The sequence below is a fragment of the Neofelis nebulosa genome, chromosome 4 (assembly GCF_028018385.1).
Source record: "Neofelis nebulosa isolate mNeoNeb1 chromosome 4, mNeoNeb1.pri, whole genome shotgun sequence".
NCBI classification, from domain to species: domain Eukaryota; kingdom Metazoa; phylum Chordata; class Mammalia; order Carnivora; family Felidae; genus Neofelis; species Neofelis nebulosa.
Window position 1 is genome coordinate 61754909 of NC_080785.1, and position 16991 is coordinate 61771899.

Sequence of the window (16991 nt, forward strand, 5' to 3'; positions counted from 1 at the left end):
GGTCATAGACAAGTTCATTTGTGAAAATGAAGAGTGGCCAAGCCTTCATCAGGGACTTCCATCTTTGTTGCCCCATCCTGATCTACATGGGGAGAAGGTCATTTATTTTTGTATCTAGTGGCTGTGATTAAGATTTAACACAAAATCAATTTAACACAAAGAAACATTTTGAATGCAAACATGAAAATCAGCAAAACAATATGAATGCCACTTTGAAAAGAAGGCCTTTAACCAACATCAGCAGCTGAAAATCCATCAGTGATGATAGAAAAATGAATCTGATATAATAGAATTCAAGTGAAACCATGAAAGATGTGTAAAGCACTCTGCTTCACCCAGTAGTCTAGAAGGACATGGGATGGTTCACAAGGGCTGCATGCATCAAAAGGGATGTTCCACTGTGGCAAAACATGTGAGACAAATCTACGAAAAAGGAACCAACATGGAAATAATGTGGAAAACATTCAAACCCAAGGATGAAGGTAAGCAACATACAGAAATTCATGCCCCAGAAAGAGAAATGTGTCAACACCCAAGAAAAGACTGTGGTAGAAGTTGTGCTTAGTCTCCAGATCCATGTTTTCTTTTTTTGTGAGGAAAAACACCTGTTTAAGTGTGAATTTGATGGCTATTGCAAAAGATTCGCAATGAAACACTGTCTCATGAGGCATGCTGTTGTGTATGATCGTGACAAGAAGAAAATGAAGATCAAAATAAGAACATTTCATGAGGAATCCAGTGAATATATCCCTTCTGAAAGAAAACACCAACAAAGCTTATCTTAGCCTACAAAATGAAGACGCTGAATGGTATTGATCTCAATAGTTGCAATACTTACTCTCAGCTAAATATTAGATCATATTGTTCAGAGAATGACAAACTGATGGAGCTCAGTTATTTTCTCTCAGAAGCCCATTTCTCTTCATTGAAATCCTGATTTAGAAAAATCAAAAAATTGCTGAGACTCTCCTTAGTATCCCGAGACTCCTTCACTGTAGAGGTTTATCAGCCTCTTCTCAGGCCTCCCTAGTATCAGAACATCTATGACAGCCATAGGTTGCTAGTGGGCTTTAGGTGGTAGCATCTAACCTTGGCTCTGTGCTCTACACCATTAGAGCAAAAATTGCCATCCACTTACTGGCCCTTCCTAAAAATAATGGCTCTCACAGATCTCTGATCCTATGACTCTCTACACCTAGTTGCCCATTATCCCTGGGTCATAAATGCATCATCTCTCAAGCCACACCTTGATACAGAACAGAGCCAAACCTGGGCCTTATGGCACATTATACCTAGAGGAGCATGTGATCTCTCCTGTCCTCAGTACCTTGTCAGATCTAGGATGCCGGATAAGATTATCGTTCTCCCAGACACCTTAACCACTTGGCATTCCCTTGGGATCAAATAAATGAATGACAGTGGGAGTTCATACACTATATGGATGGCATTGCTACTACCAAAGGGATGGAGCTCAGTTGTATGGTGTTGCTTTGTATCCCCTAACTGGTGTGTCCCTGATAAAGTACCCTGCTCAAAAGTCAGCAAATTTGCCAAACTTCAGACAGTCATCTTGCCTCTGAATGTCCTGGTCAGCAAAATACCTCTACTATACAGTTTTTAAAGAAATTCTTGAGTCTTTGCCTAAGAGTTTTACCCTCTGTTCAGAGTATAGAACTCTGTGAGCCTGTAGTCTCACACATACCCAAAATATAAATCAAGGTCACATGTATTTCTACATATTCTGAAGCCAAATGCCTCGTCAAAACACTTCTTATCCCCTTTGGAGTTTCAGACACTTCTCAGAAAACAGTATAGGCCTACCTCTTTTTGTTGTGCTTTGCTTTATTGCAATTTGCTTATATTGCATTTATTTGTTTTTTGAAGATTCGTGGCAACCCTGTGTCAAGCAGGTCTAGCAGCACTATTTTTCCAGCAGCATTTGCTTACTTTATGTCTCTGTCATGTTTTGGTAATTCTCACAATATTTCAAACTTTTGCATTATTATTGTTATGGTGATCTTGATATTAGTATTGAAATTGTTTGGGGGCACCACAACCCCCCTCCCCAGGTAAGGTGGCAAATTTAGTTACCAAATGTGTGTGTTCTGAATGTTTCACTGCCTTGCCATTCCCCCATCTCTCTCCCTCTGTGGCCTCCCATTCCTTGAGACACGATGTTGAAGTTAGGCCAATTAATAACCCTATAATCACGTCTCAGTGTTGAAGTGAAAGGAAGAGTCAATCGATATGGCAAACTTAAATGTTGTCTTACTTTAAGAAATTGCCACAGCCATCCCAGTCTTTAGCAACCACCACCCTGATCAGTCAAAAGCCATCAATATCCAGTCAAGACCCTCCTCCACAAAGATTACAACTTGCTGAAAGTTCAGATGAGATTTATTCTCTTTTAGCAATTAAGTATTTTTTAAATTGAATTTTAGTTAACCTACAGTTCAATATTGGTTTCAGGAGTAGAATTGAGGGATTTATGATTCACACCTCCCTCCATAAACCCTCAGTTTGTTTTCTATCACTAAGAGTCTCGTGGTTTGTTTTCTCTCTTCTGTTTCTCCCCCTTTCCCATATATTCATCTGTTTTGTTTCTTAATCTCCACATATGAGTGAAATTTATGGTATTTGTCTTTCTCTGGTTGACTTGTTTCACTTAGCATAATACATTCTAGCTCTATCCATGCTGTTGCAAATGGCAAGATTTCATTCTTTTTGATGGCTGTGTAATATCCCACTGTCTATATCCCTCATCTTTATATAGACATTTGGATTCTCTCCATAGTTTGGCTATTGTTGATAATGTTTCTTTAAATATTGTGGTGCATGTACCCCTTCAAATCTGTATCTTTTTTTAATACTTTTTTTTGCGTAAAAATCCAATAGTATAACTGCTGGATCATAGAGTAGTTCTGTTTTTAGTTTCTTGATGAACTTCCATACTGTTCTCCAGAGTGGCTGCACCACTTTGCATTCCTACCAGCAGTGTAAGAGGGTTCCCCTCTCTCCATGTCCTCGCCAACATCCGTTGTTTCTTGTGTTGTTAATTTTAGCCATTCTGATTGGTGTGAGGTGGTACTGCATTATGGTTTTGATTTGTATTTCTCTGACGATGAGTGATATTGAGCGTCTTTTCATGTCTGTTAGCCATCTGGATGTCTTCTTCGGAAAAATGTCTATTCATGTCTTCTGCCCATTTCTTAACTGGATTATTTGTGTTTTTTTGTTTGTTTGTTTGTTTGTTTGTTTTGAGTTTGATAAGTTCTTTATAGATTTTGAATACTAACCCTTTATCCGATATGTTGTTTGCAAATATTTTCTCCCATTCGGTAGGCTACCTTTTAGTTTTGTTGATTGTTTCCTTCGCTGCGCAGAGGCTTTTTATCTTGATGAAGTCCCAACAGTTCATGTTTCTTTTTCTCCTTGGCCTTTGGCAACATGTATCATAAGAAGTTGCTCTGGCCGAGGTCAAAGAGGTTACTGCCTGTGTTCTCCTCTCAGCTTCTGATGGTTTCTTGTCTCACATTTAGGTCTTTCATCCATTTTTAAATTTATTTTTGTGTATGGTGTAAGAAAGTGGTCCAGTTTCATTCTTCTGCATTTTGCCTTCTAGTTTTGCCAACACCATTTGTTGAAGACACCATCCTTTTTCCATTGGATATTCTTTCCTGCTTTGTCAAAGATTAGTTGACCATATATTTGTGGAAGCAATAAAATATTTTTTAATTAAAATATATTCAGTGTATTTAAACATAATGCTATTGCGCACTTAACAGAATTTGGTAGAGTATAAACATAACTTTTATATGCACTAGGAAACCAGAAATTCATTTGACCTTGCTTTTATTGTAGTACTTTATTGCTGTGGTCTAGAACCAAACTTTTAGTATCTCCAAGGTATGACTATATTGGGCGCTTAAACCCATCTAATAAAACATTTCCCCAATAGATCCCAGAGGCCTAATGGGCTCCTCAAAAAACTCTCCTTTGAGTTACACAATAAGCTACTAAATGGTGTCTGTCTTACCCCAGGCGTTAGTCTGTCTCAACTCAAGGCCCTTTAGCGAATTCATACTAAACACCAATTAAAACAAAAATAAAAACAAAACAAACAAAAAACAAAACCTTCCTAAAGACCTTTCCCATATTTAAAGGGGGAATATACCTGGCCTACATGTATATAAACACACCTTAATGGTGTCTTCTTCTATTATTTTTTATTCAGATTTTTAATTCTGCCACCATCCCATATTGCTGGAGGCCAGATCTGAGGTACATACTCTCCTGGAACCTGTTAACCATAGGTTGTCCCATGGGCCAGGATTCTGTCCATCTGATACAGGATTCATTTGAGCCTAAATTTCTACCACTTTGAAAATCTATGTCAATATGCAGGTTATAAGGGGTGTATACTTAATTCCTACAATACTTCTTATTCCCTCCAGAAAATTAAAATTACTCTTTCAGAGCCTTTCCAACAGAGAGTGCACACTAACACAAAGGAGATAGAAAACTAGACTTCATAAATAAGATAAAAATAACACTAAGAGATAAAATCAACACCATATCCCATAATGATAAAACAATACCTCATTGGTAATAATCAAGCCAGAGGAAAATCAACATCAGACAACAAAGGTCTGTCAAGTGCAGCTATACACCATTCTGTTGACTGTTGGTTTCATTGCTATCGGTCTGGAGGCTTCCATTGGTTTGCAATCCGGCTCAAACCCTCCAAGTAAACCACTGTTTCCTGGCTTGTCCATCACCAACCAAACCAAAAACTGAGTCAAAGCATCCATAGCAATGAGCTAAATTGGGGACCTGCCTACAGGAATAATGCTGGAGCTCCAAACACAGCCACAGATATTTTAATGGACAAACATGACATCCTATTAACTCCATGTGCCCAAATCTGGTCATATGATTTAAAACCTATCTGCAGTAGAATCTCCCTCATTACCCATCTAGACCAAACCTTGAACACTTGGGAGCCTTTAGATTTGACTACTCTTAGAGATTTAATTGTGCCAGTCAGTTTCTGGTACTTTAGTCCAGTCATGGCCATATCCTTGATACAAGCATCATCTTTGCTAGCTGTGTACCCACAAAGCCTTGACTTAGAAGATACTTATAATTCAAGCTTTCAAGCCCAACATTGCCTTCATTTTCAGATTATACAGAGACTTAGCCTTGCTATAATACCATAGATCCACAAAAACAAAGCCCCCATCAACTCAAGTGCTCATCCACTTAAAAAGGATACTCCAGTACCATATCCAAACCATATTGCCCTAGCCGGAAGCTTGCTCTTAGAGAAGACATCACTTCACATAACTTTGCATGGGACAAAGACCTCAGCATTGGAAATGACTTTGCATTCTGTGCCAGAGACAACTTCTCCCCAGACACTGAGACTACCATACCAGCAAAGCCCATGGGTTGCCTCTGTTATCCCCTAAGATGATGATAAATTGAACATGGGACACTTATTACTTTTAATTTTTTTATTTATTTTTTTTTTAATTTTTTTTTAACGTTTTATTTATTTTTGAGACAGAGAGAGACAGAGCATGAACGGGGGAGGGGCAGAGAGAGAGGGAGACACAGAATCGGAAGCAGGCTCCAGGCTCTGAGCCATCAGCCCAGAGCCCGACGCGGGGCTCGAACTCACGGATCGCGAGATCGTGACCTGAGCCGAAGTCGGACGTTTAACTGACTGAGCCACCCAGGCGCCCCAGACTTTTTAAATTATTATTAGAAATTATATTATGTTTCCACAGCTTGCTGTTTGCTTTGTCCATGTTTATGTCCCTTGTGCTCTAACCATACTTTTACACCTGAAGGTAAATTTTATAGAGGTCCCTACTATCTGTGCCATTCTAAAGATTAATTCAGATTATTGATTCTCCCAGTAGGTAACTGCCTCACCCTTTGATTGGACCTCCTATTCCCCTCCAGAGCCTTCTCCTACTTCCCCCCTTCCTCCAGTCTGTCACCACAACCTCCCACTCACCACAGCCACCCCTTTATCCTAGTTACAAACAAATACTATTAACCTTTACACATACTTTACTGAACTATCAGCTTATAACCTCCAACAACAAAACTGCTGTACTTACCATCTTGACTCAAGAAATACACCAAGATATTATTATTATAAAAATATGTAATTCATACTTTAACAAACTTTACAATTCCACCATGATATTGTTAGAGACCCAAAAATTTCAGATTTAGGAAGATATATTATCTATTTTTTTTAACATGATGTGACTTATTTTTATTTGCTTTGGGGCAATTATAAGAAAACTATGTACAAGTAGTACCCCCTCATTATGCAGTTATGACAAACAACAGTGTCTCCAGATATTGGCAAAATCTCCTAGCCTGCATTTGGGAAGCCCTGGTCTATCATAATTTCTCAATTGGGATTGCAAAGGGACTGATAATGACTAAACCTAAATGATGCAATGCAAAATGTACGTTTTATTGAACAGTATAAATATGGCCATATATATGTTTCTATAGATGTAAATAAAACATATAAACATGCTACTGACTGTATTCATCCAATACTCCTTTTGGTCTCCAATCCCACACTTAATAAATTTGAGATGGTATGGCATAAAGTAAATATTCAGAACTTCAAATGTCAAGTCAGGGACTTGTGAAATTTTCTTAAATGGAAATAAAATCCTTTATTAACAATGAATCAAAATTAGCTCTAAGAAAGCTATATTTGGGGAGGAAAAAATTCCCCTTCTACTTTGTAGGTTCTTTAGCTGGTCTAATAATCAAATTAACATAAAATAGATTAGTATCAGAAAAACAAATTCTATTATGTACGTGCAGGTGCATCATAAGGATAGAAGACCCAAAGATGAGCTGAGCAATTGAGGATTATATGCCATCTTGAGCTAAAGGATGGGAAAGGGGCCTGAGGCTTCCAAGGGGAGGAGGGCAATTAGTGCACATGACAAAGCAGCAGTTTTGGGAGACTTATTCTCACCCTGTCTTAATTAATAGAGCCCTGAATAAGCACATAATTTTTAATCAGCTGAAAGATAGTTCTTTCAATGCAGACAGATCATTACATTTGACCACGTCTAAGTCACCATTTTTGAAGTAAAATTACAGGGTGACAAAGTAGCAATGCTACTTTTCAGAGTAACTAATGAGAATGATCACTGAAATCTCTAACTGAAAAGTAATCCAGTTGTGATTTTCATAGTTTATCTTCCACAAACTGGTAGATTTTACACAAATCAGGTAAGTTCTGCTTTGCCCAAAGAGGCTTTACTTTAATTAGAATTAATTACTTTTAGATAAGGAATTTATCACTGGTCAGATTCACACCTTCATAAAAGGCATTAAAGTCTTCTCAAAATGAGGTTGCTCAATCAGTTGCAGTGTCCTGGATTGGAGGAGGGAGTAATTTTCTTCCAAATTTCGGCATGAGATCCCATACTTATCAACATCTATGGTTCATTATGAATTATTATTTTGAAATTCCTGTAATTTTGTATGAAAAACTCAATTATTATATCAGAGTTTGGTGTTAAAATAATATACTTATTAAAAGAAAACATTTTATTTTTTTAAATGTTTATTTATTTTTGAGAGAGAGACAAAGTGTGAGCAGGGGAGAGGCAGAGATAGAGGGAGACCCAGAATCTGAAGCAGACTCCAGGCTCTGAGCTGTCAGCACAGAGCCCGATGTGGGGCTCCAACCCACGAACACTGAGATCATAACCTGAGCCAAAGTCTGATGCTTAACCAACTGAGCCACCCAGGCCCCAGAAAACATTTTAAATATACAAAAAGTAACCTTTTTGTGTGTATATATTTTTCATTCTTAATGGGCTAGTGACCTAAAAATAGGGGTTCTCTGTTCAGCTCTAAGATGCTCTGACAGTGTTGTTCTCACTGCTTATTGTGAAGTCAGTCTACAAAGACATGGACGGAGAGATAATTGAACCACTAAATGTAACATCTGAAGTTTCAGTAACATCCCTTTGGCATGAAAGGTGATGCCTGAAAGTGTTTTGCCAAGACCGCGAGGGATTGAATCCAGAATTCAGGACTGTCACCCCCATATCACTCTGGGAGTCCAAAAAAAATTAAAAAGGATTTAACAAAATAATTAAACTGAGCTCATGACTTGAGGAGCTTTTGTATTTGGCAAAGGCGCTTGGGAGCAGAATCTTCCTTAGCAACCGGTTAATCGTGATCTCTTGGCTATGTTCACCATCATCCATTCACACACTTGTGTTTTTATCTACATTTCACAGATACATATATTCTTATGTTAGTCTATATTTTTGCATGCTTTATTTATGTAAAGCTCATTTACCTATATTAAACAGTACATTGTACAGCATTTTGAAATGTAAAATGCACCAGGAATCAGCACTGATATTTTTCTCAGATAAATCGCTGCAGTGATTACCATGAAGTACATTGATGTCACTATCACTATGACAACATTATGACAAGAACTAGTCACTCTAAGCTACCTAGTAAAGGGAACTGTCATCTATATTTCTGAATAAAATATAATACATATTAGGACCTCTGCTTTCTTACATAAATCCGTACCTTAATGGTTAGGGAGTGTTGAATTACAATTGGATGAAGAAACAATTCATGTTAATATCTCTCGAAAGGTAAGATTTGAATATTTGAAGAATGTATACTTTAACTTTTCAGTCAGTTAGAAAGGAAGCAATTGTTTTATCATTATGGTATAAGCCTATTTGATGCAATAAATGACTTCTTTTTACCTGCTTTTTTATATTTTTGCATTTAAAAAAACACAATGCAGTGATACCAACAAATATTCTAAATAGGTGAACTTTGGGATCTATTTGAAGGTTTTTACACGAAGCGATATTAGAATCTTTCAGGATACTGCATAGTTTTTAATTTTTAGCTTCTTATGAAAGAAGTGAGTCACCCTTTTGTACTGTTCCATTTTTAATTAAGCAAGGATTCAAACGCATTTCTCCTTTGTGAACTCTAAAAATCACTTGACTCTTATGTATTTTCTGTCTCCCTCCCCCTAGCCCCACCCAGGGTTGTCCTATAGAAAATAAATGAAGGCGGACTAGAACCTTAGGAAGAAAATATTAGTTGTCACAAACACCATTCATCTAGAAATGCACTGTTGCCAATATTTTTGGATCATTTATGCTCAATTTTGTACTTGTTTTAGTTTGTACAGTAGAGTGTCAGCATTCTGACATTTGCTGTTTAGAGAACTATATTACCACATGATATGACATGAAACAGTTGACAAATGGCAATTTTCCCAGTAATGTTTGCCTTTTTATTTGATCTGAGCCAAATCAGAAACTCTTTAGAGGAATTCCTTCCTTGTAAGATTTTATAGGTTTATAAAAAGAAAAAACAAAGGTATAATCTGTCTTGATTTTAAAAGCCTACTTTCCATTTGGGGCAATTAAGAAATATGTCTGTATTGGACATAATATGTATATATGGGCTGTAATCTTAGCGATGGACACTGTGTTCTCTTATAACTTCTTAATTGCAAAATTCTTAATGAACATGATTGAAAGGCTACTTCATTTTTTGTAATGCATCATTTGGTGCCAGAGACACTGAAAGAAAAGCAGAAACATTCTTGGTGCAGAGTATATTATTCCAAGTATATTATCTGATGCAAAACTCAATTATGTTTTTGGTGTTACTCAAGTACCTATTTAGAACAACTGAGGAAGACCAACAATTCTTTAAAAAATTGAAAATGGATAATATTCATTATAAGCAGCCTGAGGTTTCTCTGAGAAATGATATGATTAGCTTAATATGCAATTCGTATTTTGTTGTATCAGTCTTTGTATTAGAACTCAGTTGTACCTATTCTGATTATACTATTTTTAACTAAATGTTTCTTGTTTTTCAAATTATGCTGACTGTAGGTGTTATACACCATCTAAACTAAGAAAAAAATTTCATTTCAATAGAAGATATTTTGAATATACCTCAATTGCATTTTTGACCAAAAAATAAACATAAATAAACGTAAATATAAAGTGAAGGAATACAATAAAAATTCTATTGGTAATTTAGAAGCATCAAGCAGAGAGGATGTCAACTTGTATTTTAATGAAAAAAAACTTTAAAATTGATTGCTTTAAGGGTTTTGTTTTCATAAGGCATAATTTCCTTGCAATTTGTAGTTTCTATTTTAAAATAAGCCTTTAGCTGAGCATATTGCATATCACTAAAAAAAAAAATTGCTCGACACCATCCATCTAACCTATTTTTATCATGTAATAAGACAAGCATTAGATTTCCTGTGTCTTATATAAAGTTAACCTACTTTCTACAACCCCCCCAACCACCACATGTACACAAATGTACACTCACATGCTTTTGTGTTTATTTTTCTCTCTAATTCAAATTATATGTTTTACCATAATATCATTTTTTACATCTCTCCTTTAAAATTCTTGCAGAAGTAAACAAATTTAAAATTTGGTTCCCTAAGAACAGCTCTTTATTTGAAGATTTAAGCAACAGTAGATTTTTTAAAATCTTTCAGAGAACCAGGACATCAAAATCATATTCTTACAAAAGGAGTTCAAATATTAAGAAATAGTTTAGATCTAATAGAATATTAGTCAGATGTTAAATTAATCACTTTAATGTGATGATTATTCCCTCATCTAGTGTTTTAAATTTACTCAAGTTCAGTGATGTTATAGCAAGTCGGAAATAGAAGGCAGGAAGGTAATCTTTTTTCTTCTTTTGGATTAAAAAGAAATGTTTTAACATTTTGCTTTAAAAAGAAAATGTTTTTGTTAATCTGGAAATAAATAAAAATTGCTGCTTATAAATGTAGGACAAAAGGACAGCAATATCTCATTGTCACATGGACTCTGAATTACTCTAGTTTGTCAGTGTAATTTCAGGAGGCAGCTTTTAGAGTGCATAAGGAATCCTGACATTTCACAAGATACTTAATCTAAAATGGAAACCCTTTTTTAGTATGCATATTAAAGTAAGAGTATATATCAAGCCTTAATTTATTTGCAGTTCACTGTAAAAATGACATTTGTGAATAGAATGGCAGGGACTCCAGACACCGATTTCTATCATATCCAGATCCTAAGACAAAGTAGCTGTCATTATTTTACTAAAGCAATATCATCTTGATTTATCTTAAAATTACATTTAGTATTCTTTTATAAGCAAGTTTAGGCTGTGACTTTAAGAAAAATTGAAGGCTTTCATCAGTCCAGGAATTTTTACACAGACAGTATTGTATTTGATAATGTTAATGAACTTATTTTTCCTTTCTTTTTCCTGAATAAACCTAATTTGTTTCCCAAATGTTTGTTTTAAATTTAGTTGATTCTGTGGTGCAGTTAAGATGTGGAAGATAAGCTAGATATTTTTATTCACCTACAAATCTTAACCCAAGTAATTGTTTAAAAAAGTACTATATTTGGTGTTCACAAAATATAGCTTGTGGCCAGAGTTTTTGGCCAAAAATATACCATAAACCTTTTGTTAGTATTTATGCCTAAGTGAGAAAGAAGGCAGGAAACTTTATTTTCTTCAATGTAAGTGAGGTTTTCCCCTCTCTACTATCTCAGAGTTCAGTACGCATAGGAGCCCCTTGGAATATATTTATTTATGATTACATTTTCCATGAGCCCAGTCATTCTCTAGCCTCTGAAATACACAGGCCTTATTTACTTATCTGTTAGGAAATATTTACTTATTCACTATCTGTCTGGAAATATTTTGAGTTGAACAGAAGCAGCAAAAGAATAGCTCCACCTGCAGATGCTGTTCCACTGAGAAATTAATCCTAACAATTGAAATCATCACTGAGGGAGCCCGGGCTTATATTTCTTCTCATTGTGATACGACAATTTACCTTATTTGACTCCTTGGGATAAGGAAAGAAAAAGACTATTTTTCATTCAGATTTCCATTTAAAACTTCACTTTAGGGGTGTCTGGGTGGCTCAGTAGGTTGATTGTCCGAATCTTATTTTCAGCTCAGGTTACCCCAGGGTCATGGGATCGATCCCCATCTTAGCTTCTGTGCTGAGCATGTAGCCTGCTTAAGATTCTTTCTCTCTCTCCCTCTGCCCCCTCCCCCACTCCCACTCTGTCTATCTCTCTCTAAAATAAAAGGAATCTTTTTTTTAATTTAAAACTTCACTTTAGAACTTTACACAAAAATGGTTCAAGATTCCTCTACTCCCTGTCCTGTATTCTATTTCCATCCTAGTATATATGGTTGATCTACCCTCCAGACTGAGATCCATAAATGGTCTTCACGGCAGGGGGAGTTTAGGGCTACCTCTTGGAAGATAGACTCTAGGAATACTACACAGTATGTTATCAACAAGATTTGAACCCCCGTTAAAACAAGATCAAATAAAAATATAGCCTTTTAAGGGACAATTTATAAAAAAGACAATCATGCAACTTTGGGGAATGGGCTGGAAAATTCGAGGGACAATTTTGTCTGCTTTTGTGTGTGTGTGTGATTGAAGATGTGTACATTTTGAGGATGATCTCTATGTATTTGCCTTTTTCTCCTCCAAATAATTCATTCATTTCCTTTTTTGCTTGTTTCAATTATTTTTTTTCTTTTATTCATTCAACTAACATTTAGTGAGCATTGTAGCATTGTGGGCCATTTTATTTTTTATTTTATTTGCCAAACTTTTTTCCCATCTCCAGACTTTACCTTTTCCTATTATCCTAGTTGATTTCTTCACAGCATTTGTCACTGCTTGAAACCATCTTATTTGTTTTTTGTTTTGCTACATTGTCTGTTTTCCTCTACCAAATATAAGCTTCCTGAGAAAAATAAGGTGTGTTGTTCAATGCTGAATTTCTCAGATCTAGAGACTTGCCTGGCATCTAGTGTTGATAGTAAATACTAGCAATAATAATACCAACAGCAACAATCAATAGGAGCTAACTTTTGCTAGAATTTTAACATGTTTGTTTAATAAATGAAAAGAATGAAAGATTGAAGTCATACCATAGGATTCCTTGAGATGAGTGAGGCCCAAATTATGTTACTGGACTTAATGTTCGATTGACCCCATAAATCTTCATTTTCAAATAACCTGGTTTCCTAAAGTCAAAGGGTATCTGCAGGCACTCATCATTATTCCTAGGGCACGTTTGTGTTGGACAGGAATTAGAATGGCATTTTGGGGGGCACCTGGGTGGCTCAGTCGGTTGGGCATCCGACTTTTAGTCAGGTCATGATCTCGCAGTCTGTGACTTCAAGCCCCATGTCAGGCTCTGCGCGGACATATCAGAGCCTGGAGCCTGCTTCAGATTCTGTCTCTGTCTGTCTCTGCCTTTCCCCCTCTCTCACTGTCTCTCTCTCTCTCTCAAAAATAAAATAAAAACATAAAAAAATTTTAGAATGGAATTTTTTGTGATATCTTAATAAAGTAATAAATGGATATTCCCTTGAGGCCTGGGCCTCTAATTATTATTCTTACATTTGCTTATGATACAAGAATCCTTAAGGAGAACTGATAGTAACACCAACATTCTACCTTTGGTTTGTCTCTGCTTCTGGCCTTGTTGCTGGTATTGTCATTTTTGTTAACTCTTTTACAAATGGTGTTAACACTGTACAGGATAGTGAAAAGATTAGGTGAGGAACAAATGATCAAATTAATTTTGACAGTTGGAAAACAAGTCAAAATAAAGAGCTAAATTTTAACAAATATTAATGGAAACTGTTGTATTTAGGTTTAAAAACTAGTTAATACGTAATAAGAAAATGCCCAGAGTAATGGTGTTAGTGTGAAAACAAGACACATCACCTTCTTCGAATGTTGGAAATGTAAGGTGAATATGGTAAGAATGTGAAATCTCATGTGCTTTGATAAATGCGTATTCTCAAATAAAGGATACCATGGTCTGCATTTTAAGATTGATACTAAAAATTTACTTCCATTTGAAGAGGGTCAAATTAATTTATTCCATGATTTTCCAGAGCAATAAGGCCTGCATCTTGCCACAGGAAGTGTTTGGGTAAAGAATGAATAACTGGGTCTCATTCAGTTGTAGAGAGAGTCCATGCATGGTTGGTACAAAGGGGTGGATAATATGTTTCTTCTAGGTCTGAGTTTTTTTTTTTTTTTTTTTGGAGTAAATTATTCAAGGCCAAAAAACAAACAAAAACGGAAAAGTGAAAAGAAAAAGAGGATCTTTTATTTCCAGTCATCAAATGTAGACCATACTAATTTTTTTAAAGCGCTCTCTTGAGAACCTATTATTTTAATTTCACCTGCTCTGTTGAAAAGAGCTAAAAGTGGATAATTTATTATCGCAGATTTTTTTTACTGTAAAAACAGCAGTACTACATTTAGCTTGATTCAATTAGCCACACACACAAACACAATAAATCAAAAATCTATCAAATAAAGTGTTCTAAAGCCTCAAGTTAAGAACTCTTTTGTAAATTGTTCATGCTCTAATTGAGAGCAAGCTTGTTATATTTAGTGTTTCTTGGCTAATATGACAGTAAAGTCAATGGAATGTTGTTTTTAATATCCTAATACTTTAGTGTTGAGTGGGGAAAAAAGAAGGGAGAAAAAAAAGATCAAACTTGTCAAAGACAGAAAGATATAAGGAGCAGATTGTTTTTATTATCCTTAATACTTTAGTGGGTAAAAAAAAAAGAGGGATAAAAAAAGATCAAACTTATCTAAGACAGAAAAATATAAGGAAGATAATATAAATATTTATGACTTCTCTGCTACCAGAAACATTAAGCAGAAAGTGGCCAAAGGGATTTCAGTTCTGAGTTTCTCTAATATATGGAAAGTGGCTGAGTGGGCTATCGCACTCCTCTCTGTGCCTTTGTCAGAAATAGGAATACTCACTGATCTCCAGAAATTATTAGAGTAGGTTATTTCTTTGGACTAAACTTCTGTTTTTCTGTCTCTGTCTCTGCATCTCTCTGTTTCTCTGTCTCTTTTTCTCATTCTCTTCCTGTTTCTTTAATACCTTTTGCTCTAATAATTTTTCTGACTAAAATTCTCCAGTAGAATTCATTAGTCTTATATACTTTACTGATTTTTAAACAAGATTGTTCACTAGCATTTTAATCAAGATTGTTCACTAGCAAGGATAATTCAAGTGTTTTAAGCCCTGCAATTACATTTATCTCCCAAATCAAGTCTGAAGTTATGCTAAAGATTTTTAAGTTTTGTTTTTAATTATGAAAGGCATTCTCCTTAAAAGAGTCAACCATGTGCCTATAAAGTTAGCAAGCATTTGTTGCTTAGAGTGTTCTGTGGATGAAATGCAGTTTGTTTACATTATGTAGGAGTTTTAAAATGCTCTTAGATTTTTCCCTGGCATATTTGGATTAATTTTGTCATCTAAAATTTTTTGTCTTTCATGTAAAAAAATCTGCAGCTAACCAGATGAAGTTGAAGTCTAAAACTAAACTTAATATTAATTCAGTAGTTTAACCAAACCGTACTTTTTATATATTATATTTTAACTTTTTTTTTTGGTAATCAAATGGAAGTATTCCCTTCTCTAATTCTCAGTTATTTGTCTTTACAACAACTCTGCACTTAAGCTGACAGAAAAATAAAATTAACAATTCATTAGACTGCATAAGGTTAATCATGGAATGGAACCAAGGAAAAACTCCAGGTAGATCTCTCACCTGCTCAGTTCTGTTGTAATAGAAGCAGCATAAGTTTAGGCAGTCAACAGTGAGAATTGAATAGCTCCTTTCAAAAGTCTACCATTCTTGGGCCCCTTTGATGGCTCAGTCTGTTGAGCATTCACCTTTGGCTCAGGTCATGACTTCACTGGTTCTCTGCATCGGGTTCTCTGCTATTAGTGCAGAGCCTGCTTCAGATCCTCTGTCCACTCAATCTCAGGAATCGTAAGCCTCAGTCATCAATCTTGGGCATCACTGATTTGGTTCAAGAAACTGTACTCTTGCCTCTTATCCATTTAATGGCCAACTGTCAATTCCTCATCAAACTTCTTTCCACACTGTTGCCAGCAAGATCTCTTTAATATAAAAATTTGATCCAAGTGGCAGGGTGGCTAAGTTGGTTAAGCATCTGAATTTGGCTCAGGTCATGATCTCACAGCTTGTGAATTCAAGCCCCGCATGGGGCTCTGCCCTGACAGTGTGGATCCTGCTTCAGATCCTCTGTCTCCCTCTCTCTCTGCCTCTCCCTCATTCGTGTGTGCTCTCTCTCTCTCTCTCTCTCTCAAAATTAACCATTTCAAAAAAAGATGTGAAAATAAATAAATAAATAAATAATAAAATAAAATAAAATAAAATAAAATAAAATAAAATAAAAGTTTGATCTTCTTACCACCCCCGGCTCACGAAAATCCTATTTAAAATTTTTGAATCATGTTAGAATAAATGCCAATATACATTGCATAATCTACAAGATCTTTCCCTTTTTGGCTTCAGCTATCCAACTCTTTGTATGTAAAAATTATCATACGCTTTACTCTGTCTGGAATATTTACAATTTTTCTAAGTACCATGTTATTCTATGAATCTCTGCCTTAACACTTCATATTCTTATTCGTAATTCAACTGTTAAACACATTAATTATTCCAAACATTTGTCAGGCATTACCTCCAGTGTCAAAATCTCTCTCTACCCCCGAATTTCCACCCCTTTCTGCAAAGGTCATCAATATTTACTAATGAAAAGTTTTTTATGTAAATTTATTATGGCAAATATCATATAAATATCATAATATCATAATATGGGCATATTTAAATAAATTTATTTTACTTTTACCTCTTTTGTTTTCCTTATTGAATTATGTGCTACTACAAAGTAAGGTCTGTCCTGGATTTATCCACCTGTCACTGTTGTTGAACATAGCGCCTGCAGCATGGTAAGCCTTTATTAATATTGGGTAACATAGAATATATTTCCCACCCACTGGAAATAAAACCGA

The 16991-nt window shown here is 35.5% G+C and overlaps 1 protein-coding gene across 1 annotated transcript in view; it reads left to right on the plus strand.

Moving 5' to 3' along the window:
* The first annotated feature begins 8656 nt into the window (after positions 1 to 8656).
* DGKB (diacylglycerol kinase beta) overlaps positions 8657 to 16991 on the plus strand; it is a 790801-nt gene continuing 782466 nt past the window's right edge. The window contains exon 1 of the mRNA XM_058724931.1: positions 8657 to 8678. The gene's annotated coding sequence lies outside the window, so the exon portion shown is untranslated. The remainder of the gene's footprint in view (positions 8679 to 16991) is intronic.